The sequence below is a fragment of the Thunnus thynnus genome, chromosome 24, assembly GCF_963924715.1.
Source record: "Thunnus thynnus chromosome 24, fThuThy2.1, whole genome shotgun sequence".
Classification (NCBI taxonomy): Eukaryota; Metazoa; Chordata; class Actinopteri; order Scombriformes; family Scombridae; genus Thunnus; species Thunnus thynnus.
The window spans coordinates 17,130,417-17,150,735 of record NC_089540.1 but is presented as its reverse complement, the minus strand read 5'-3'; the positions used below and the strand labels follow the sequence as shown (position 1 = coordinate 17,150,735).

The window sequence follows — 20,319 nt, the reverse complement described above, 5'->3', positions numbered from 1 at the left end:
CAACAGTCTCTGGCAGATGAGTGTATGTGATAATACTGCTGCCAAGGAAAGTCTCTCAGCTCTTCAGCCCTCCGGAAGAATATTTCTGTCTCAGCTCAGGGCCGTGGCTCTTCTTCTCCCCTCCTTCCAGCTTTTTTTTATAATAATTCAGTAAACTGAAGTAATTACCACAGAGGCATGCTCAATAATTACAAAAATGCTCTGTCACGGTCATGTAGGTAATGGCATCTCTTGCTCTGCTGGCGGCGATAACACAGGTGAGACGAATTGCAAGAAAACAGATCTGATAGCATTGTTATGGTGAAAAAAAAAAAAAAATGCCATTATGATCAAGGGGCTGCTGCTGCTGCTGGGAGGGAGGGGGGGGGGGGATATTGACTCATGTTCACGCACGTGTTTTCTCTTCACTTTCACAGGTACAAAGACAAGCTGAGCGATGGCGTTGACATTCTGTCCGATGCAAAAAAAAAAGCTTCCAGCTTCGTGTTTATCTTGCTGATGTCTCGTGTCTCCTTTGGCAAATCAGCATGAAATTTGCTTAATTATCAACCGCAAATCGACAAAATATTAGGTGTTGTTTACTGTAATCCCATTTTGCTTAGTTTAATTTCCTCGACTCTTCTCCTGGTGGCTTGTTTACTCCGCATTGGACATGGTGGCGTCCTGCAGATCCCAGCTATCCAAGTGCAGTTTCCGTGAAAGAGACGACGGCTGCGGTGGCGGCGGCGGCTTTCGGCGAGAACGCACCACGTAATTAGCAAAACGCGGGCCCCTAATGCTCGTCTCCTTGAGAGTTTGACCCTATTTGTTTGTGCCGAGGTAATTTCATTACGCCCCGTGCGATTCCCAGGAGCTGCCGCGAGTTAACGCTAAATGCTCACCAGAGAGGGGATAAGTATTTGGCAAGGCATCAGCAAAGCAGAAGAGAGGGAGCGGTGGAGCTCAATAACACTTCTTTCATGTTGACAAATTCCATTAGTGCGCAAAAGGCTGGTGTTTGTGCTCTATTTTATTTATGATAATGCTCAGGCGATGGAGGGGAGCGGTATTCATCACCCGTGCCACCTATGTGGTCTGACAGCGTGCGGCAGACGTCTGATTTGTACAGAACGCTTCAGCATCAGTCTCACACCCACGGGGTCTGTGGGGGGAAAGTGAAGGCGGAACCTTGTATCAGCATTTCAACCTTCTGTTTTTGGCACTGGACTGTAAACATGCTGAATAATGACTCCTAACAACAAATTATGAGCTTTATCTTCCCTTTTTTTTAGGGTGTATTTATTGTATTATTTACTGAAAGAGGCCTAATTGTTCACTGATGAGAAAAACACTGATTCTGGTCTCATCCATGTCTGAAAACCGTTTCTTTAATGTGACGTGAGGCCTCTTGGAATGAGACATGAAAGTTTTTTGCTGCATGAAGACGTATCACCTGCACAGAATCCACAAAAAAAAAAATCAGAAAAACAGAGAGACAGACAGAGATAAAAAACAGATATTACTTGGCTACACTACTACTATTAATAAATTAATGCTTGCATGACCAATAAATCTATCTGTATAAACCGAGGGTGTTCACAAGGCAATTAGGGTCCCATCAAGCGACTCCAGTGGGGACCTGTGGGATATGGTGGCCTCCACAGTGTCTGCTGGCAACATACAAAGTTTCTGTTTCAATAAAACATAATGATCAACCCCCGCCTGCATGTGTTTCTGCATGCATGTGGCTTTATTTGACTGTGACTGTAAGTGTGTTTGCAGATGCCTATGTGTGTGTGTGTTTTTTTGCATGCACGTATTTGTGTGTAATTATGTAAGTGTCCCATGCATGTCTATGCGTGAGTCTTTCGTGGGGGTGGGGGGGGGGGTGGGGGTGGAGGGGTAAGAGGGGGTGGTGGTGGAGGGGGTGGGTGGGTGGGTACGCGCACACCAAACACTGAGGTTGGAAACATTCTGATGTCAACAGCAAAGCAAGAAATAGGAAACACATTTAAATCTCTGGCGCTGAGGACGGTGTTCGGGTGCCAGGCGAAATCACCACACCGAGCCCCGGCATCGCGTGTGACAGGGTGCATTGTGGGATAGCTCTTTATCCTTCTGCACGCAGATCAGAAATCGCGGATAGAGAGAGAGAGAGAGAGAGAAGAGGTATGTCCCATCTGAGGACAGAGAGTCGGCGCAGGTTGTACCTATTAGAGCAGCTTAGTAACTCAAGAAGCGGCAATTTAAGAGTGAAAGAAGGGGAGGGCGGAGGGAGGATTGGGGAAGAAAGAGAAACTAATGCCATAACTCTGAGGGCTCCCAAAAGACAGCTTTGAGGATTGGACTGGATGACAGAAAGGCTCGTCATCACAGAGGTGGGTATGAGCGCTGGTAATGAGAGGACTTGCTCCATGCCAGGCATTATCATGGACAGATTGCACCCAGAAGAAGAAGAGGCCTCCTTTTGTATGTTGAAAAGCTACAACGGCTCAAAGCTGGAATGAAGAAACCCATCCCCGAAAAACATGCAGAGGGGAAACGTGATATTTGGCAACACGGAGCTCCCAGTTTTTCTATAAATTTCAAAGCGATGTTTATTTCTTCTGGGGTAAAAACACAGATTTTTCTGTTGCCTTAAGACACGGAGAAGTGGCATAATAGATGACAGGGGAAAATGTACCAACCTACTGTACTTTTTTCCCCTTTAGTTTTCAATCTTTTGTGGTTGGCAGCAGGGACAAAACCCAGGAAACAGTATCCTATCACTTAAATGGTTAAGTATTTTATGAGTAAAATGCTTCCAAATGTCTCTCAAAAACCTTCCAGACCACACCAAAGACAAAATGAGGTAATATTACGTTTCTGAAAAGTCCCCAGTATGATACCCCGACTCTGCTGTAATTGCATCAGAAAAATGGTACGCGAGTCTCTCCCTGTTACATGTCAGGCCATTTGACTTGGCAAAAAAAAGCTGCACTCATTAAGCGTGTGGGAGAGAAAACTTCTCAAATTTTTGCCAGCTGAGGGGCTTGTATGCATATAGAAGAGAGAGAGAGAGAGAGAGAGAGAGAGCAACAACATTGCAGACGTACAGTATCAAAAGAAATCATCCGTGTGTCCCCGCTTGGCTCCTGTTTTACATGCTAACACTTAGCTAAACAGTAAGTAGGTGGTGTGCTAATACTTAAGCCTGCACTGCTAATGTTGCAATCATATTATTACTGTTGTCACTGTCAACATCAAAGTACTGAGTATCTTGATAATGAAGTGAACATTTTGAGGGGGGAAAGTTTGATATAAAGCTAATGTTTAGCCTTTAGCTTAGCATAAACACTGGAAGCTAGGTGTCCAAATTGAATACAAGGAAACTGTGATGCAGCTAATTGTGTGAACGTGTGGATTAACATACATTTGGCAAATTTTTATGTATATATTGATATCAGAAAAACATTATTACTGTTGTCACTGTCAACATCAAAGAACTGAGTATCTTAATAATGAAGTGAACATTTTGGGGGGGGGAAGTTTGATATAAAGCTAATGTTTAGCCTAGCCTAGCATAAACACTGGAAGCTAGGTGTCGAAATTATTGAATACAAGGAAACTGTGATGCTGTTATTTGTGTGAACATGTGAATTAACATATATTTGGCACATTTTTATGTATATATTGATATCAGAAAAACATCATGTTATTACTGTTGTCACTGTCAACATCAAAGTACTCAGTATCTTAATAATGAAGGGAACATTTTGGGTGGGAAAAGTTTGATATAAAGCTAATGTTTAGCCTTTAGCTTAGCATAAAGATTGGAAGCTAGGTGTCCAAATTATTGAATACAAAGAAATTGTGTTTACTAGGTGAACATTAACACACATTTTTATGTATATATTGATATCAGAAAAATATCCTTATTCATATTTTCACACCTTAAAAGTGTCAGTAGGCCCCCAATGCTAACTCTACACCACCAAAGAGACATCATCAGACATTGTGGACAGAAAAAATAAAGCTATCATCTCAAGTTTTCTACAAAAATAGCCCCTGTGGGATTTTTTTTTTTTTTTTTTTCCAGCTGTGGGCCTCTTGATCCATCATCACCTTTCACCACATGCTAGATGATCATTTGTAACTTGTGTAACTGATATTAAAAAAAAAAAAAAGATGCACTGGGGCCACGTTTCTGTTGCAGTGTGAACACAGCTTATTGCCTCTAAAACACTATGTCACAATATATGAATCTTTTAAAAAATCCTCAATGATTTGGAGCCCACCCCCACCTCCCTCCTCCCTCCACTCATTCTCCATTGCAGCCTAATCTACTGCAGATTAAAAAAAATGGCTATCATGAAACAGGCTTTCCCTGTAAGTAATCCCCTCCTCTCTGAAAGGAGAAGAGGGAGAGAGAGGTGTTGGATGGAGGTGGATGGAGGGGGGGGGGGTTGAAGAGAGAGAGAGAGAAAAAAATCTGCAGCAAAGAGCCTTTTTTTTTTGCTTCTAGTTATGTCAGGCTGTATTTTAAACAGTGCTAATCATATACCTTTGTGGACACTTAATTAAAATTACAAAACCAATTTTAATCGGTGGTCCAATTAATATGTAAATGTATGCAAATGTGGTAAAACAAGGTGGTGATTAAGTTAAGGACACTCTATTTCATGTCTTCCTTAAGTGTGAAAACAAACCGTCTTTTTTCCCCTGCCACCCCCTTCCCCCCCCCACCCCCAAAAAAACATCCAAGACTGATGGATTGTGATGTTTACCGGCCACATGCTGAGTTAGGAAAATACCCTCATCGGTATCGTTTTAAAAAAAAAAAAAAAAGGGGGAAAAGACAATGTTTTTCAGCATCTGTATCCCTAAATCCACGTTTTTTTTTTTAATAATTAAGTCAGCACACACATGCGTCAGTGTTCATTCACTTCAGGTTACACAAAAAAAAAAAAAGATATATATACTGTACGGTATTTTACAAAGTGAAGTAAGTGTTACAGGGTATGTTTGAAATTCAAGGCAAAGTTTTTCCAGGCTTGAGGTGAGAGTTGACAATTCTAAACGAGGAGACTTTTCCATTCTAATTAGGCCTCGGAGACACGGTGGTCTTTCAAAGTCGTATCTGGAGGGGTCGGGGAGGAGTGTGGGTGGGTGGGTGGGGGGGGTTGAGGAGGAGGGGGGGGGGGGGGGGGCGAGCAGGTAATAATGAATCTGAATCTGGGTGGATATTAAATAACTTTGGGCATAGAGAGAGAGAGAGAGAGAGAGAGAGAGAGAGAGGAAATAATAATTTACTGTGCAAGTGAGGCCTGCAGTGCTGGCCAGACTGAGGTGAGCGCAGGTCATTAAACTTTGTTGGTTGTAAATTTATGCACTCTGATAGCTTTATAAATACAATAAAAAAAATAGTCTGAAATGTATCCAATTAAATGTTTCGGGGTTATTAAAACTACTGAGGTTGTATATATATTTTTTTGAAATATCCTGTATGTGCAGAGACACACGGATTCCCTGTTTGGGGAGCTTTGTGCAAACATTTGCAGAGACACCTGCGAGCGGAGCAGAAATTAAAGAGAGTATTCTCCGTGGACGTGTGGTGTGATATTGGATATACAGAATGTTAGTGGAATAAAGACCGACGCCAGGATGAGTTCAAGCACAAAAAACTGAATAATGCTTTACATCTTCTGCTCTTTGCTTTTGGGATTTGTTGTCAGGTCGTCTTTACTTAAACAGACGTTCATTTGTCAGTTACGTCGCTGTGTTTTGGTGCTAATCTGGCCCGTGTATGTCTGCAACATTTACTCACCAAACCAGATCAAGCTAGCAGAACTCCAGTGTGGTTCAGCCCGGTTAGCTCAGTCGGTAGAGCATGAGACTCTTAATCTCAGGGTCGTGGGTTCGAGCCCCACATTGGGCGCAAAGTTTTACGGGTGTTTGGACTTTAAACAACTTTGGTTATAAACCAGATCAAACCAGCAGCATGCTGGTCTGAGTACTGGTACGTCATTGATCTAGAGTGTGGCACGAACCGGCAACTATGTATCTAAACTTTCATCACAAGTCACGTCGCTTTCAAATATTGTCTCTCCTCTCAGACTGGAAACTAAAATAATGTATGCATTATACAAAATATGCTTATTGCATTACTTAGAGTATTTAATCAGGCAGATCTCTTTTCCAAGAGAGACGTGAGAACAAAAAAACACTTAGACAAGACAGGAACAACTCGACTACACAATAAACAAGGAATTAAGAAAAACAGTTACAAGATTCATTAAAAAAAAAACATCAGATAATAAAGCTTTAAAATCTCCAAGAGGAACTTAAGACTCAAGTTGGAGGGCGTTTAAAAGGTGCACAGTACCTGAACCAGATCTGCCAACATCAGTGTGAACATGAGGGACATCTGAGGTTAAGCAGTTACTGGATCATGTGCTGTAGTTACTAGATTTAAATGACAGAAGACGTTGACTGTAAGTCCAGCCAACCGTCTGATACAGAGAACAATGCAGTATATCTCCAGAGTCAAAGACAGACATGAATGTTGGCTGTACAGTAGTTTTATGGTTAAAAGAAAGACAAACATCCTTTGATATTTAGACCAGTATTGTTGGATTAAAGCTGTCAGTTGTGACTATTCTGTGTCAATATTAAATATGTAAAAAAAATACCATAACAAATGTTGCATTTCTTAAAGAGTCTTCATCATAGTGGGACACTACAACTATCTCTCTTTTAAGAAAGCAGCTCTTGCATGTAGCCCCTAATTTTTAGTCAAAAAAAAAAAACACATATAAACAAAAAGGATTAAGATAAGCAAAGTAATCCACCTCTTGAGACAAATAATATACTTGGTTGTTATGCAAAAAAAAAAAAAAACAGTCCAATCAGCTTTGTTTGTGAGTTAAAAAGGTTTCCAGACTTAATTCACATCAACGTCAGCTGGAGCCAAGTGATCATAAAAAAGGTCAATTAAAAAACACCGATACCGCTGTTATCCAGTGTTTCTATGAAATGTGTGTGTGTGTGTGTGTGGAGGAACTAGGGCTGTATATGTGCATTCATTCATGCATGCTTGCCTGCCTTCTTACATTCATGCGTGTAAACATGACTACAATTTTTAAGTAAGTGTGTGTGTGTGTGTGTGTGTGTTTGGTTGTACTTGCTCACTCATGCTTGCTTGTTTTCTTCCATATTACTCCAATGCGAGTTTGTGTATTCAATTTGTGTGTGTGTGTGTGTGTGTGTGCGTGTAAGAAGTCAAGCCTGCATGCACACAAGTTCAATTTTATGAGCGAGTTAACACGTGTGTGGGTTCGGCGCACGTGAACGGCAGCTTACATGTGTGTAAGTGTTGAACCTGCGAGAGAGAGAGAGAGAGAGAGAAGTCTTGAGCACACAAGGTGGGCGAGATGTTGGAAACAGCTTGTGTCATCAAGTGTTAGCAACCTGTAATCCCATCTGAGCCGTGAGGATGTGCAGGGCCTCCCCCCCCCCTCCCCTACCGCCCTACCGCCCTCCCTCGCAGCACGCCGGCTCCCTGGGGCTCGGGAGTGCAACCTGTGCCCCGCTGATACCTCCGTTACACGAGGTTTCCAGGTGACTTACACACATAAACACCAGGAGGGGAGGGGAGGGGGGGTCTCAGCTGTTAGCGAGGTGAAGCTAGTCCCCCGAGCGGAGGAGGAGGAGGATGATACTGACGATCACAGAGCGGGAGCAGGTAGCTGCAAGGTGGCCGTTTATTCCGCTTAGCAAGCCCAGAAAAAAAAAAAGAAAAAAAAAAGGGCTGCCTGAGTTAGAAGTGAGAACAAATGGACTTCAAAAAAGCCAGACAATATGGGTTTTTAAAGAAAAGATACACAGTGTCCCTATTAAAAAAATTCCAAGCTGACCTCACGAGCAATAAAACGTATCATGGTTCAATATACTCAGGAATTCTGCCGCTTTACTTGGTCTCATATGACAAACAGCTTTGTAGAACTAAACAGTCCCTGCTCAAAACTGTCCTGCTATGCAACAATAACTATGAGACAACATAAAGGAAAAAGGTTTCTTATTATGTGTAGATGATGTGCTAAAAACGTAGAGAAACAGCAGTACGGCTCCATCTAACAGCTACGACACATGATTAATGTAAGCATTGTTAAATCTGATTGTGTTTGAGAGGGTCAATTGAATGTTTCGCCTTCTTTCCAGGCAGTTTTTCGGATGAAATCCAAGTTTACGCGTTGCAGCTGGAATCGGTCCTGATTGGCTCCCCTCGCTGAAGAATGACTGAAATCTGTCCAATCAGGCCAATTTGGGTTTTTTTTTTTTGCAGCAACAGCAGCTGAACTGGAAAACCTCCACTCAGCAGGGTTACCTCATTTGGAATTAGCGAAGCCGCTGCTGTCGGCCAATCTGGGTTTAGTATCGTGAGGGTTTTCATTTACATTCATTTAGCTTAAATACCCGACATATTGTCATGTCAAAAGTACTGCAGGTATTAAAAGTGGACATTATGTTGTTTAGTATTATTAATTGTGATGATATCTAAACTTTGACATGACTTTTAGCCTTCAAAATAGTTATTTTAGTGCCTTTATGAGTCAGATTTATGGCTTTTTTTCCCTTGCTATACAGGAAGTGATGCAATTTACAGTTTCTATGAGATAAAAGAAACACAGAGACAAAGATTTCACATTGTTTGATTGATAAATGACTTGTCAGATGTCTGGTAAATACTCTGCATCACCTAAAAGATGAGATAAGAAACATCACATCAAGATGGAAATTCATGAAAGGTCCCTTTAAACTTCTCATTCAGTTTTTAGCAGATGCCACTTAGATATCTATAATAGGGTGAAGGGAGGGTGGGGAGGGAGAGGGGGTGATGTTTCATTCAACACCGACATCAAACGCACAACTCCGAGACGAAATTATCACCTGCGAAGAGGCATGCACGGCGGCGGCGGCGGCGTTGGTGAGAAAAACGCCGCGGTACGAATCACAAACAGTCAGAATTGTTGCTTTTCTCCAGTGACAAGTGTTAAAAGGTTGTTGTTTTTTTTATGTCTGCCTTTGAAAAAAAATGACAACACTGTTTTAAAAATCAGACAGCAAGTGAAGTTTCCCCGACGAGCTTCATCACGACTGTCAATCTGGAAGCTTAAACCTGAGGTGTCACAGGTGTGATCTCCCTCACAGGAAAACACTGAGCTTCTACCCGCTTATGTTCATGTCTCTGTAATAAATTCTCATATTTCCTTGAAATACATTAAATAAGCCTTTATTTATACAACTTTAGATGCGTTTATGACACGTTATCATGGCCTCTGAATGGATTTTTATGCGCCTCGGGGTAAAGAAACTGTGTCTGTACATAAACATCGAGATGATTTGTATCTTTTGACAATTAAATTACACGGGGATGTTTGCCGCGTGGAAGTAAATACCTTAAACGTCTCTCTCTCCGCCGAAGGAAAGAGTCTGCAGGAAGGTGATACTAATGGTAGGTTGGCAAAGTCTGCAGAGATATCCACTCAATAGGCAATTTAAAAATGGAAGGAGGAGGTTTGACTAAGCAATAAAAGTGTTGGACTGCCACGAGAGCAGAAACACAGAGCAGAGTGAGGTGGTGCTGCTGCTGCTGGGGGGGATCGGGGGGGGGGGGGGGACCAATTATCTTATTTATAAATCAGCGGCAATTCCACTGATGACTTGATCTTAAATTTGATCAAGCTGCAAGGTTTTGAAGTGGTCCCCTAACCTCAAAAAAAAAAAAAAAAAAAAAAATCATCGATCTAATTCCCTTTATTGGTAATAATCAGGAGTCTCCCTTTGGCCTGCACTAATCAGAATCCCATTGATTTCCGCTGGACTCCGGGACTGTGAGGAAGGAAGGAGGCCTGAGCCAACTGACTTTAGTATTCACAGTGTTTAAAAGGATAAGGCTGCCCCCCCCCCCCCCCCCCCTCGCTGAGCACACTGGTTACTACTGAAGAGGTAAATCTATAAAAATGGATCAAAAGATTCAGGAATTTCCTAAAAAAAACAGCCAGGAAGTTGTTGGCGACTATCTCTTAGCTGCAAATTAAAACACTTTTGGTGAACTAGTGAGTATAAACTGGAATAAGATACACACACATTATACCTGTTAGTAGATCAATTCATTGTTGGTTTAGGTCTTTTCATGGGATTTATTGACAATAATAAATATATAAAATACCACCAGCCTTATCTTTTAAAATGTCCAGAGAGAAGAAAATAGCAACTGTGACCACAGAAAATATACTGTATGTCATCTAAATGTTCAGTTTGTCTATATATTACTATTATTGATCTCTGCAGGTGAGAAAAAGGAACTTTTATTATGTTAATAGAAGTTTTTTGCAGCTGTCTTGAGTTAGATATAATCACTCTGAAACTGAATTATCCATTTAATACTGTGTACACCAAAGATTACTTCAGATTACTTACTATTTAACATATCAGATTACTTTTTAGTACCAATTTAATGCATTATTTTGCCTTTTAAATTACCTATAAGTTATTTTCTCAAACCTGAATATGATTTCTTTCATTTTTCCTTCAACTTTGATACCTGAAATCTGACAAACTGGAGAAAAACCCACCAGCAGAATATCATCTAACGCCTTGAGGACGACCACATCTTTAAAAACAGTCCTTTAAACACTAGAAGCTGTGATGAAACACCTAAAACCTGATGAAGACGTGATGTCAAAACATAGTAGCTGTATAATAATTCTTAGAGAAGAAACTTATCAAGTTTAAAGTCTAAGTTGAGAGATAATAGAAGTATAAATTTTACATTATTGCTGAGAATAATGCATGTTTTGGCTCTTGTATTCCTTAATTCTGCCAAGATTAAAATGAAATTGGGATTAAAATCTAATTTTAAAGGAAACCTGGTCAAGACGGCAGCATAAAAACACTGTTACTGCACTCAATACACAGGAGGCAGAAAGGTCATCATTGATAAACTGCTGTCTCTTTAAATACTGCGTTACATACAACTAACTTCGCCCTAGTTGATAAACGAGGTCACCAGGTTAGCGAGGCCGTTATTATGTGGCGGTGTCACTCTGACACATCATCATCACTGCTCATTAGCACGCGGTCACTCTTACAGGTGACGCCGCCGGAAAAGAACCAAGAACGCCGCGACTCCTAACACACGAGTGCATCGGTGCTCAGCTAGAAAAGAAAAAAAAAAAGCACCCGAGACAAACAAGAGATCATTAGAGCACATTAATATCCACATTACAAGCTTTTACTGCCTCCTCAGGAGTCAAATGTGCTGGGTGAGTCATCGCCGGGCCCGCTAACTCGCCACACCGTGGCCTAATGGCAGCTCATGTGTGGACGCCTGCCCACTGATTGTAATTTGGCAGCAGCGCGATCAAAAAAAAAAAACTCACAGGAGGTATATGATGTTGTTGTACGTGGGCTAAAACAAGAGACCGGCTCAACAAAAACTAAGCATTTGAGCCAAACGAGGGCGAAGTTTGCATCCTGAGCCGACCCCCCCACCGGCTTGCCAGTGAAAGACGTGAAAACGCAGTCATCCGACTAGAAATAGCCTTCGCTCCTTCTGATGCGTTCTCCGGGGATCAACGTGTGTGTGCGTGCGAGCAGAGGTCGCAACATGTGGAGGAAGGAAGCGCTTAAGATGCTACAAAGTTTTTAATGGTTAAGGAGGGAAAAAATCTACCTTTTTTAAACACTTTGGTGTTGATACAGAGTGTTTTGAAACAGTCTTCATCACTTATACAGCATGAAATCTGTAGAGGAAGATGATTTCATATTAGTTTGAAGCAAGTTTTGAGTATGTAATGTATAAAATTAAGTGTCTATTCTAACAATACAGTGTCAAAAGGTAACAGAGGAGCTTCTCATAGTGAAAAGATCTTGGAAATTGTTATTTAAAAGTATTAAATCTTTGGAAACAAGTTATGTTTTCTTGTGTAATCTGCAGCGGGAGGTTGAGGGACACTAGAGGGGTTCATTACAACACCTTATTGCACAAAAAAAAATCCTGGAATATATGAATAATAAGCACATGCGGAAGTTTCCACAGATACTAAACATGTCAGTGGAAATGCCATCTAGGATGTTTCCGTCTGATGTAATGGCGCAGCTGTAATAATCATGGGATCTTGTGTTTGAACGTTTCACTCGATATAAGCGTCATATAGCTGCAGTGAAAGGTTGGAACGACTAGATACAGAACATATACGTCATACTGGTCCTTCACAGCAGCTTCAAGAGAAATTAAAAAGGAGAGAAGAATCAGGGTTAAAGAGGTTCAAACCTCCTATTGACGTCTAAACGCTGTAACCAGTCTTGAGACTCCGGTGCAGCTTTTTCCTCACAGCATCTATATATCCGAGCTGTACTTAAATGTATTATCTGTGAGCCCAGCTTCATGTGCGCTAAACCCCCCCGGTCGGTGTTTTTTCGCCGAGGGTGACTCCTGCAGCGAAAAAAATCACAGGATCAGAGAGAGAGAGAGAGAGAGCAGCAGCAGCAGCACCACCGTCCCCCCCCCCCCCTCCAATGATAAATGAGTTTGTATTGTCTGTCAGGCCGGCTTCCTGCCAGCCCAGGTCACTGCTTATTAAATTACCACTTGTCAATGTCCTAAATACTGATTGATGGATGAGCATGGCAAATGAAGGACTTCTATGACTTTTGTTCCCCCCCACCGCCCCCCCCTTTCCACCACCAACCCCAGTTCTCTCAGAGCGAGGGGGGGAATTCTATACTAGATTGTTATTGACATGAATTGAACGCAGGCTGGTGGCCGCCTTCTTCAATTGTTCTCGGTGGTTTTTGTTAATGTTTCATTTCTTTTCAAATGTGACCACCAACAGGCGGGTTTTAGTCCTTTTCTTTACCGTTTCTACAGTCATAAATGTTCTCTCAAAAGGTATACACATGTTTCTGTCTTTCTGGAGCTTTAAAAAAAGGTATTTTTTACAACTTTAAAGCTTAAAGAACCAGCACCTACCAGTCCTCTCGCCCAAACATTGAGGTAAATTGAGGAACTTACTTGTTCCTTCAGAAGTACAAGCAACATGAGCAGCATTTTTTTTGTTTCCATCAGTTTAAAGACCAGATCTACATGACTGTTACAAGGGGATTGAGTTAAATTTGGGGAAAAATGAGACTGTTCAGCTCATGTAATAATGATAATTTCAACGTCTGCTATGCGTTTTGATTTTCAGCTCCGTCTTCAACTGTATCGTCTTCAGAGCGTCACCATGCTTTTATTTTCTGCAAGGCCCTGATGTTGGGCTGATGTGCTGTCATGTGAGCTGTATATATATGTGTGTGTGTGTGTGTCTCTCTCTCATGGGTGTGCTCAGGGTTAGGGGCATTGATGAGTCTGTGGCTGACATTTGAGTGTGATTGAGGGGGAGTGCGGATACTAAATCACTGCATTGTTCTGCTGTCGGTGCGTCCTGTCGTTACTGCTCTTTACCTAACAAGATGCCTCTAATGGGATAATAACCAATTAAACAGCAGCACAGAAACTCAGCGCTTTGATTTAAAAAAAAAAAAAAAAAAACCCAAAGCCTGAGGTGATCAAACCGAAAGCCTAAGAAACTTAAAGCTAAAAGACTGCCAAAAAAGTAGTAGCTGTTGAAAATGATTCACTGTGTCTTTATTCAGCAGTCACAAAGAAGATTTTTTGGCTGCAAAAGCCTTCATCAGCCTTATGAAGAAGCACTGGCTGGCTATGTTTCTTCTTTTTTTCAATCATTGTTAACTATGCCACATTTGTGTCTAATGATAAGGTAAATGAAAGGATATTTCAAAGAGAACTGGCCTCCCTGAGTAGTTTTTTTTTTTTTTTTTTTTTCAAAGACCGGACAAACTAGAGCAGTTTGGAAAAAGACCGCAGGCATGCCGAATGATTGTCAGCCATGCAAATAATCACTTACTTACACTCAGTGAGTTTGCTTCGGATAAGGCAAATTACCATTTGAAAATGAGCTCAAAAACACTCTGGGCGAAAAGCTTGCATCATGATTCTCAGTTATATTATCGCGGATACGTAACCACTCGCACATACACACAAATGCTGACAAACATGCACAAACACACTCTCCCCCCCACCCCCCCCCACTCCGCAGCCTCTGAACTGGCTGCAGGGATATCATATGAATGCTCTGATCTGATGGAAGGTTTGTCTTATTGCTGCATCCCAGCTCAAATTGCTTTTCGGCCAATCAGATGCTGCTTCTGCTTTCTTTTTCTGGGTGCTGATGTTGTGATTGTTTGAAGGCATTTTCTGCAACATTATATACAAGTAGAAATTGTGGAGGGGCGGCGGGCGGGGGTGATGGGGTAAACCAGATACACGATGACATGCTGGAAAAACTCAACAGACTTTTGCTCCTTTTCCACTACAAGAACATCATAAAACCTAATTAAGCAGATTTTTCACATGATCTGCCTTTATTTCTTTGTTTTCTACACATTTATGGAGAACTTCCTCAAGGTACGAAATTAACATTTCATAGACTGTCACAATAAAAGTTAATAAACACGTTTAATAACCAGTTTGTAATGTTCTACTCTGTTTAAACTGCTGTAAGGTTTTCAAAGCTTCTATTTTTCATTCAACTCCTAAACCCATGATTAGATCTTTCACTCTGACGTCAGAGCTCACCTGTGCTGCTCAGGTTTCTGCTGACGGGATTTTCAAAATAAAACGACGCCGGGCAGTCACAAACAGATCAGTTGGACAAGCTGTGGCTAATTTAGCTTATAAATAATGTTAAATTGTTAATATTTCCTCCACTAATTTAAAAGAAGTTGGATTAATTACAGAACATCTTTGTTAGCTAAGCTCAGTTGTCAGTGACACTTTGGTTCTTCTTCAAAAAAGACCCGAAAACGCTTTGGGAGGCATATTCGCCTACAGTAGAGTTGCTTAATTAAATGATGTGACAAGAAACAATCACAAATTAGCCAACAACACCTAAAGCATGAAATTAGTTTCGTCCAGTGAAGTCGTTTTCTACTATAAACATCATAATGACCCACCTTTTGCAGAAAACTTATTATGCAGAGTAAGATCTAACTGTTAACATTATGTGGAGTTAAAATGTTAACATGGTTTGAGATCAGTAGTACAAATATTGGTAGAGACATGTCCCTACTGTCCATATCCATGTCACAACTACTACAGTACTAGAGCAAACACATAACTATAAACATCATTTCCTTCCACATCTTCAACAGCAACAACTGCTATTGTATCCAAAAACATTGGAAAGTGCAAACTGATGTCCAAGCCATGATGGGGAATTTTTTTTGAGTGGGGAGGGAAGAGAGAGAGAGAGAGAGAGAGCTGGAAGGAGCCAAGAAAAGAAGGGTTTTAAGGTATTTGGTGGAACCAATACAAACCTCAACGATGTCTAAAATACTTTTAATTAGAGCTGAAATTATTAGTCAATCGACAGGGAACCAATCGCCAACTATTTTGAAAATCGGTGAACCATTTTGAGACGTTTTTTTGGACATAAATGCCCAAAATCTCTTGTTCCTGCATCTCAAATGTAAATATTTTCTGGTTTCTTTAGTCTTCAGTGATAATAGACTGAATATCTTTGGGTTGTGGACCGTTGGACGGGACATAACGAGGCATTTGAGGTTGTTTCTTGCAGTTTTGGGAAACGGTGATCAACATTTTTTCCCCATTTTCTGTCATTTATCTACCAATTTATTATCTATTCTGATAATAATAATAACTGAGTGTTTTGACATGTCATATGCTGCTTTTTAAGACATTTAACACATATATTTGTCTTCTTTTTAAATGACAAAAGCATTTATTAGGACTTTTCATCACCTGAGACCTGACACAGGCGGAAAAGACAGTTTCACAGGTCACATGATGGCAAAAAAAATGGAACGATCAACAGTCAACAAATACGCATGTTAATTAATCTGACATGTCTCCTTTTCCCTGGCTGGAAGCTTCCTGGACTCTCAGCCAGGTGTTGGAGTCAGTGTGTCCTTTGGACTGACAGTGTATCAGGGTGAATAGCCAGGTTATAAAAAAGCCCTTTAAGCCCATCTTATCCTTTTAGTTGCTGAGTCTATGGTTGAATTCAGAGCTACTGTCAACAATATGAAGTTCCCGGCCGGGATTGGGAGGTAAGCAAAGTTTAAGCTACAGTGCCGAACTAATGCCAGTTTGATTAAATGCTCTGGATACAAACAGCAGGGGTTTCTGATCCCTTCACCATTATAGTTCTCTGGCTTACAGAGCTTCTCTCATTGTGCTGCTCTCTTTCTGACCTTCTTCAGCTGAGGCCAATCTATTGTATCATCAGAAAATGACTATAGTGTGTTGTTCTAATCATCTAAAAATACGGTGGATGTGAATACTTCATCAGAACGGGTGTCATTTTGAAAACGCTTTAACGCTTTACTGAAGCTCTGCTTTATTTCCAGCAGATGCGAGGTGGAGAATGAACATTTGTTTACATCCCCAGATACATTAAGTGTTTATTTGATAGCAAACACAATCCAAATTGTCACTTAGCGATGCCAGCTCCAAGTCCAATAAGCTGCGGGTCTTTAAAAGTCACAAAGTGCTGCCATGTTTAACAGGGTTAAATACACAAACAAAGATGGATTGAATGTGTAATTTGGAGCATTCAAATTTGGTGGGAAGGAAAAAAAACAAAAAAAACAACAATATTTCTCGGGGAGCAAGCCTTGCTGCGTATTAATTCTTATCATGGTGATGAATAATCATGCTTCTTATGAGGAAGAGTCAGTAGAATACAGCAGCACTTTGAGCTGTCATAATTAACAGACTCACTCAACAATGGGCACATTCTCAAAGAGACTTCTTATTAACACAGACATAATGGGTAAAGTGCATATTAAAATGGGTATTTAGAGTGGAAGGGATCAAAACTACCAATGAAAACCCAGTTTTATGGTCGACGTGTTTCATTGTTTCAGTGTCAAATGAATGCCAGCTGACAGTCGAGGCCCGGGCCATACTGTACGGCTGCCCCGAGGTGTCAAAAAGCTTCGGCGTGACACTGCCATTACCCACGGGGGCCCATGCACACCTCATTAGCGACGGAGTATCCTTTGGCCACCCATGGGTGAGATTCAGTCCCTTGGTAGCTTAACAAGATCACATTTAAATCATTGAAGAGATGGAGAATCGCTTCCTGATGAACATTCATCAATGGGACGCAATTATTTCCAGGCTGCTTGAATTGCTGATCTAGTTTTGTGAGGAATTTGTGAGGGTTTTATTTTTTTTTTCCTAGGTGAGAATAGGCAATAAACCCGCAATTATCCACCTCAGGTTTTGAGATACTTATGTCTGAGATAATAACATTTAAAAGCAATGTCTTTCCAGAAACAGTGTCCTACTTATTCTGGATAATCCATCGACCCTGCTGTGAACAGTTTCCACCAGAACCCTTTTCTACCCAAGAAATAGTCCCCTATGAAAAACTGCTAAATCTTTAGATTCAGATCAACCGGGGCATATCTGCATCTTTTAGATAATGTGTTTTTCTTGTAAGTTGGGTGAAGTGAAAGGCAAAAAGATGAGGCTGGTCAGGTCTAGGGGAAAATGAATGAATAATCCTTTGTCTTTCCCCCCTAAAGGTGCCCTTGAGCTAAACATCAACACTATCTCTTCTCCCTCTTTTCAGTGGAGACACTAAAAAAAAACCACTACGTTGGTTCAAAACCAGAAAGACAATCAAGACAACTTAACGCAGATTAACACAGGTAACTCATCCACGCCGGCAGCAAAATAAAGAAAGAACAAAGAACTTCCATCTTCTAAATGTCCCCTTACATCACGAGACGGATGGTTAGGGTCCGTAATTCAACGATGAGCCTTGAATTCCGACTGAATAGCCTGTTCCACAGTGTGCCTGTCAAGGGTGATTACAAGCTTAGCAAGAAAAATGAGATACTGGTTGACCTATTTCTGAACACTTTGTTTCGTACCGTCCCCGTCCCCCCACACACACCACAATCTCCCCTTCCTCCACCACCACCACCATCCTTTCTTCCAACCAAAGTTTTCCCGTTCTTTTCATTTTTTTTTTTTTTTTCTTACTTCAGCCTCTCTGCCCACCGGTTTCTCTCAGAGTAGAGGTCAGGTCAGAGGCCACCTGGCTCAACCACGTTGTAGAGCGTGATCAAACCCGGCAACAAAGGCCTCCACTGTTGGAGATCTGTCGCTCTGTGCCAAACTTTCACCTTCACCCCCCCTACCCTCTAGCCTCTATGTGAAGAAAACCCCTGCAGGGATGCTTCAATGGGGGGGCTTGTGAGCGCTCGGGTCTCTGCGGCAGTAAAGTTTGGATGCTGTCATGAGGAGAGTCACACTGGGAACTCATCAGCGGGAAAAAGGTGGGAAATAAAGGAGGTGACGAACCTCTTGCTTTGGCTCACGGACAAAGACGCTCAAGAGACAACGCGGCGACCTTTATGGTCACCGTTTCTTGCCAACGCCACCGCAGCTTTGACATCATCGGATGATGAGCAGCCTCATTTTTGGCTGTCAGGGTTTATTTTCTAAATGTGTTTAAATGCTTGAGCAGCTGTTTCAAAAACAGATTTTCAATCAGCTAATAAAAAAAAAAAAAAAAATGCTTAAATGAAACAATATGCTATGAAATCAGATGAAAGAGTATTAGTTTCTTAGTGCCACTGAGAATCCTGTGTGTTGAGTTTTGCAGATAAGAGTTGAAGAAACGCAGGCTGGCAGCGGGCCCTTCTCCTCTCACATCCTCGGCAAAGCAACATGGGAGACCAGGGGTTTGGTCTTAAGAAGAAGTAAGAGTTTGTTATTTCACCGCCTTTGACTAAGGTCATACCAAATTAACAGACGCCTGACTGAATAAAAATAGCATACCATTAATTCTTTTTTTTTTTTCTTCTCCTCTCTGCTCATAAATCTTAAAGGTTGACCTGATTTTTAATGTTAAACTATGTGGAGAAATTAAAGAGGAGGAGGGAAAAAAGACGGGGGGAAAACATTCAAATAAGCAGCACGGACTAATTTTATCCATGTCGCCAGCTCAGGTTTCATGTGGGATCTGCGGAAAACTAAAAATACTTTTGGTCTTTTGTGAGGGGGGGGGGGGAAACAATTTAAAACCTCACGAAAAAACAATGCTCGGTCGCAGCGTTAGAACGGCATTTTTCAATTATGCCGGTGAGAGATTTTGAAACTTTATGGTCAAGCAATGCTGAGAATTATAATCAATTTTCAGGTGATAAAAAAACATAAACAGCAGAAGGGGAGGTGTAGAGGGGAGGGGGGGGGGGGATGAGCCATTTAATTGCCACCACATTCGTTAACAAGCTTAGCTCTTGTCTCAGCACTGTGCACCATACTCAGCATTCAAATAGATCCTAATTATTTCTAGTTGAAGGTCTTAAGATTGTCAACTCTTGTGTTGGCCGATGATAAAACATGGCTCTTTCAAACTTAATCATTACAAGTACATTCAACGAGCATAAATGGCTCAGAGGTTAGAGCTGCATTAACTCTCGAAGTCCATTTTGGTTGAATGGCCTGGCATCCGCAAAAGCAGATTACATCCTCAAATCAAACCCTAACTGATGATCGCGCTCCTAAACAGTCAATTATGGAATGTTTACTGTGGTGTTTTTTTGTGGCGTTATTTGTTTCTGTTCGCTTGATAACACGCTAGACCGACTTTAGATTGACAAGGATTTATGGGGGGGAAAAAGCAGCGAACGGAGTAAAAGCCAATCACGTAAAAAACACCAATTACAAGTCCGCCGAGGAGAATTAAAGCGGCTGAATCGAGATGATTTTTTCTTTTTTTCCCTTTTTCTAAAAACAGACGAAAAAAAAAAAAACGAAGGCGAGATACCGGATGTTTAATGAGGAGAAGGGATGATGGGCAGTGCTCGCATCATAATATGCAAATCAGCCATCTCTGAAATAGTGTCTGATGCACTCTCTGTACAGCGGCGGATATGAATGAAGACCACTGCTGCTAAATTATTGTGATAATTGGAGGGAATTTTTTATTTTTTCTTGGAGCCAAACTTGTGTCGCTAGAAGGAAAAATAAAGTAAAACCCAAACACTCTTTTCCCTTCCCTTAAATTTTTCTATTAGCCGATCTCCACATTGATCCTGTCAACCTCATTTTTAAGCTTTACGAGTGCTGTTTAGATGCAGACGAATCACTAGAAATCCAAAGAGAAGTGACAGTGATGCAAGCTCTGCATTGTCCAGATCACATTATTTTCGCCTAGCTACCTTTAAATACCAAACTTTGACACTTTACAC

General features: G+C 41.2%; 1 long non-coding RNA gene and 1 other non-coding gene across 5 annotated transcripts in view; one reads left to right on the top strand and one right to left on the bottom strand.

Moving 5' to 3' along the window:
• Positions 1–20,319, bottom strand: part of LOC137176995 (uncharacterized) — a 196,219-nt gene that overhangs the window by 153,767 nt on the left and 22,133 nt on the right. The gene's annotated exons all lie outside the window — the stretch shown is intronic.
• trnak-cuu (transfer RNA lysine (anticodon CUU)) lies at positions 5,824–5,896 on the top strand. Its single transcript has one exon. It is a non-coding gene; the product is annotated as a tRNA-Lys (tRNA).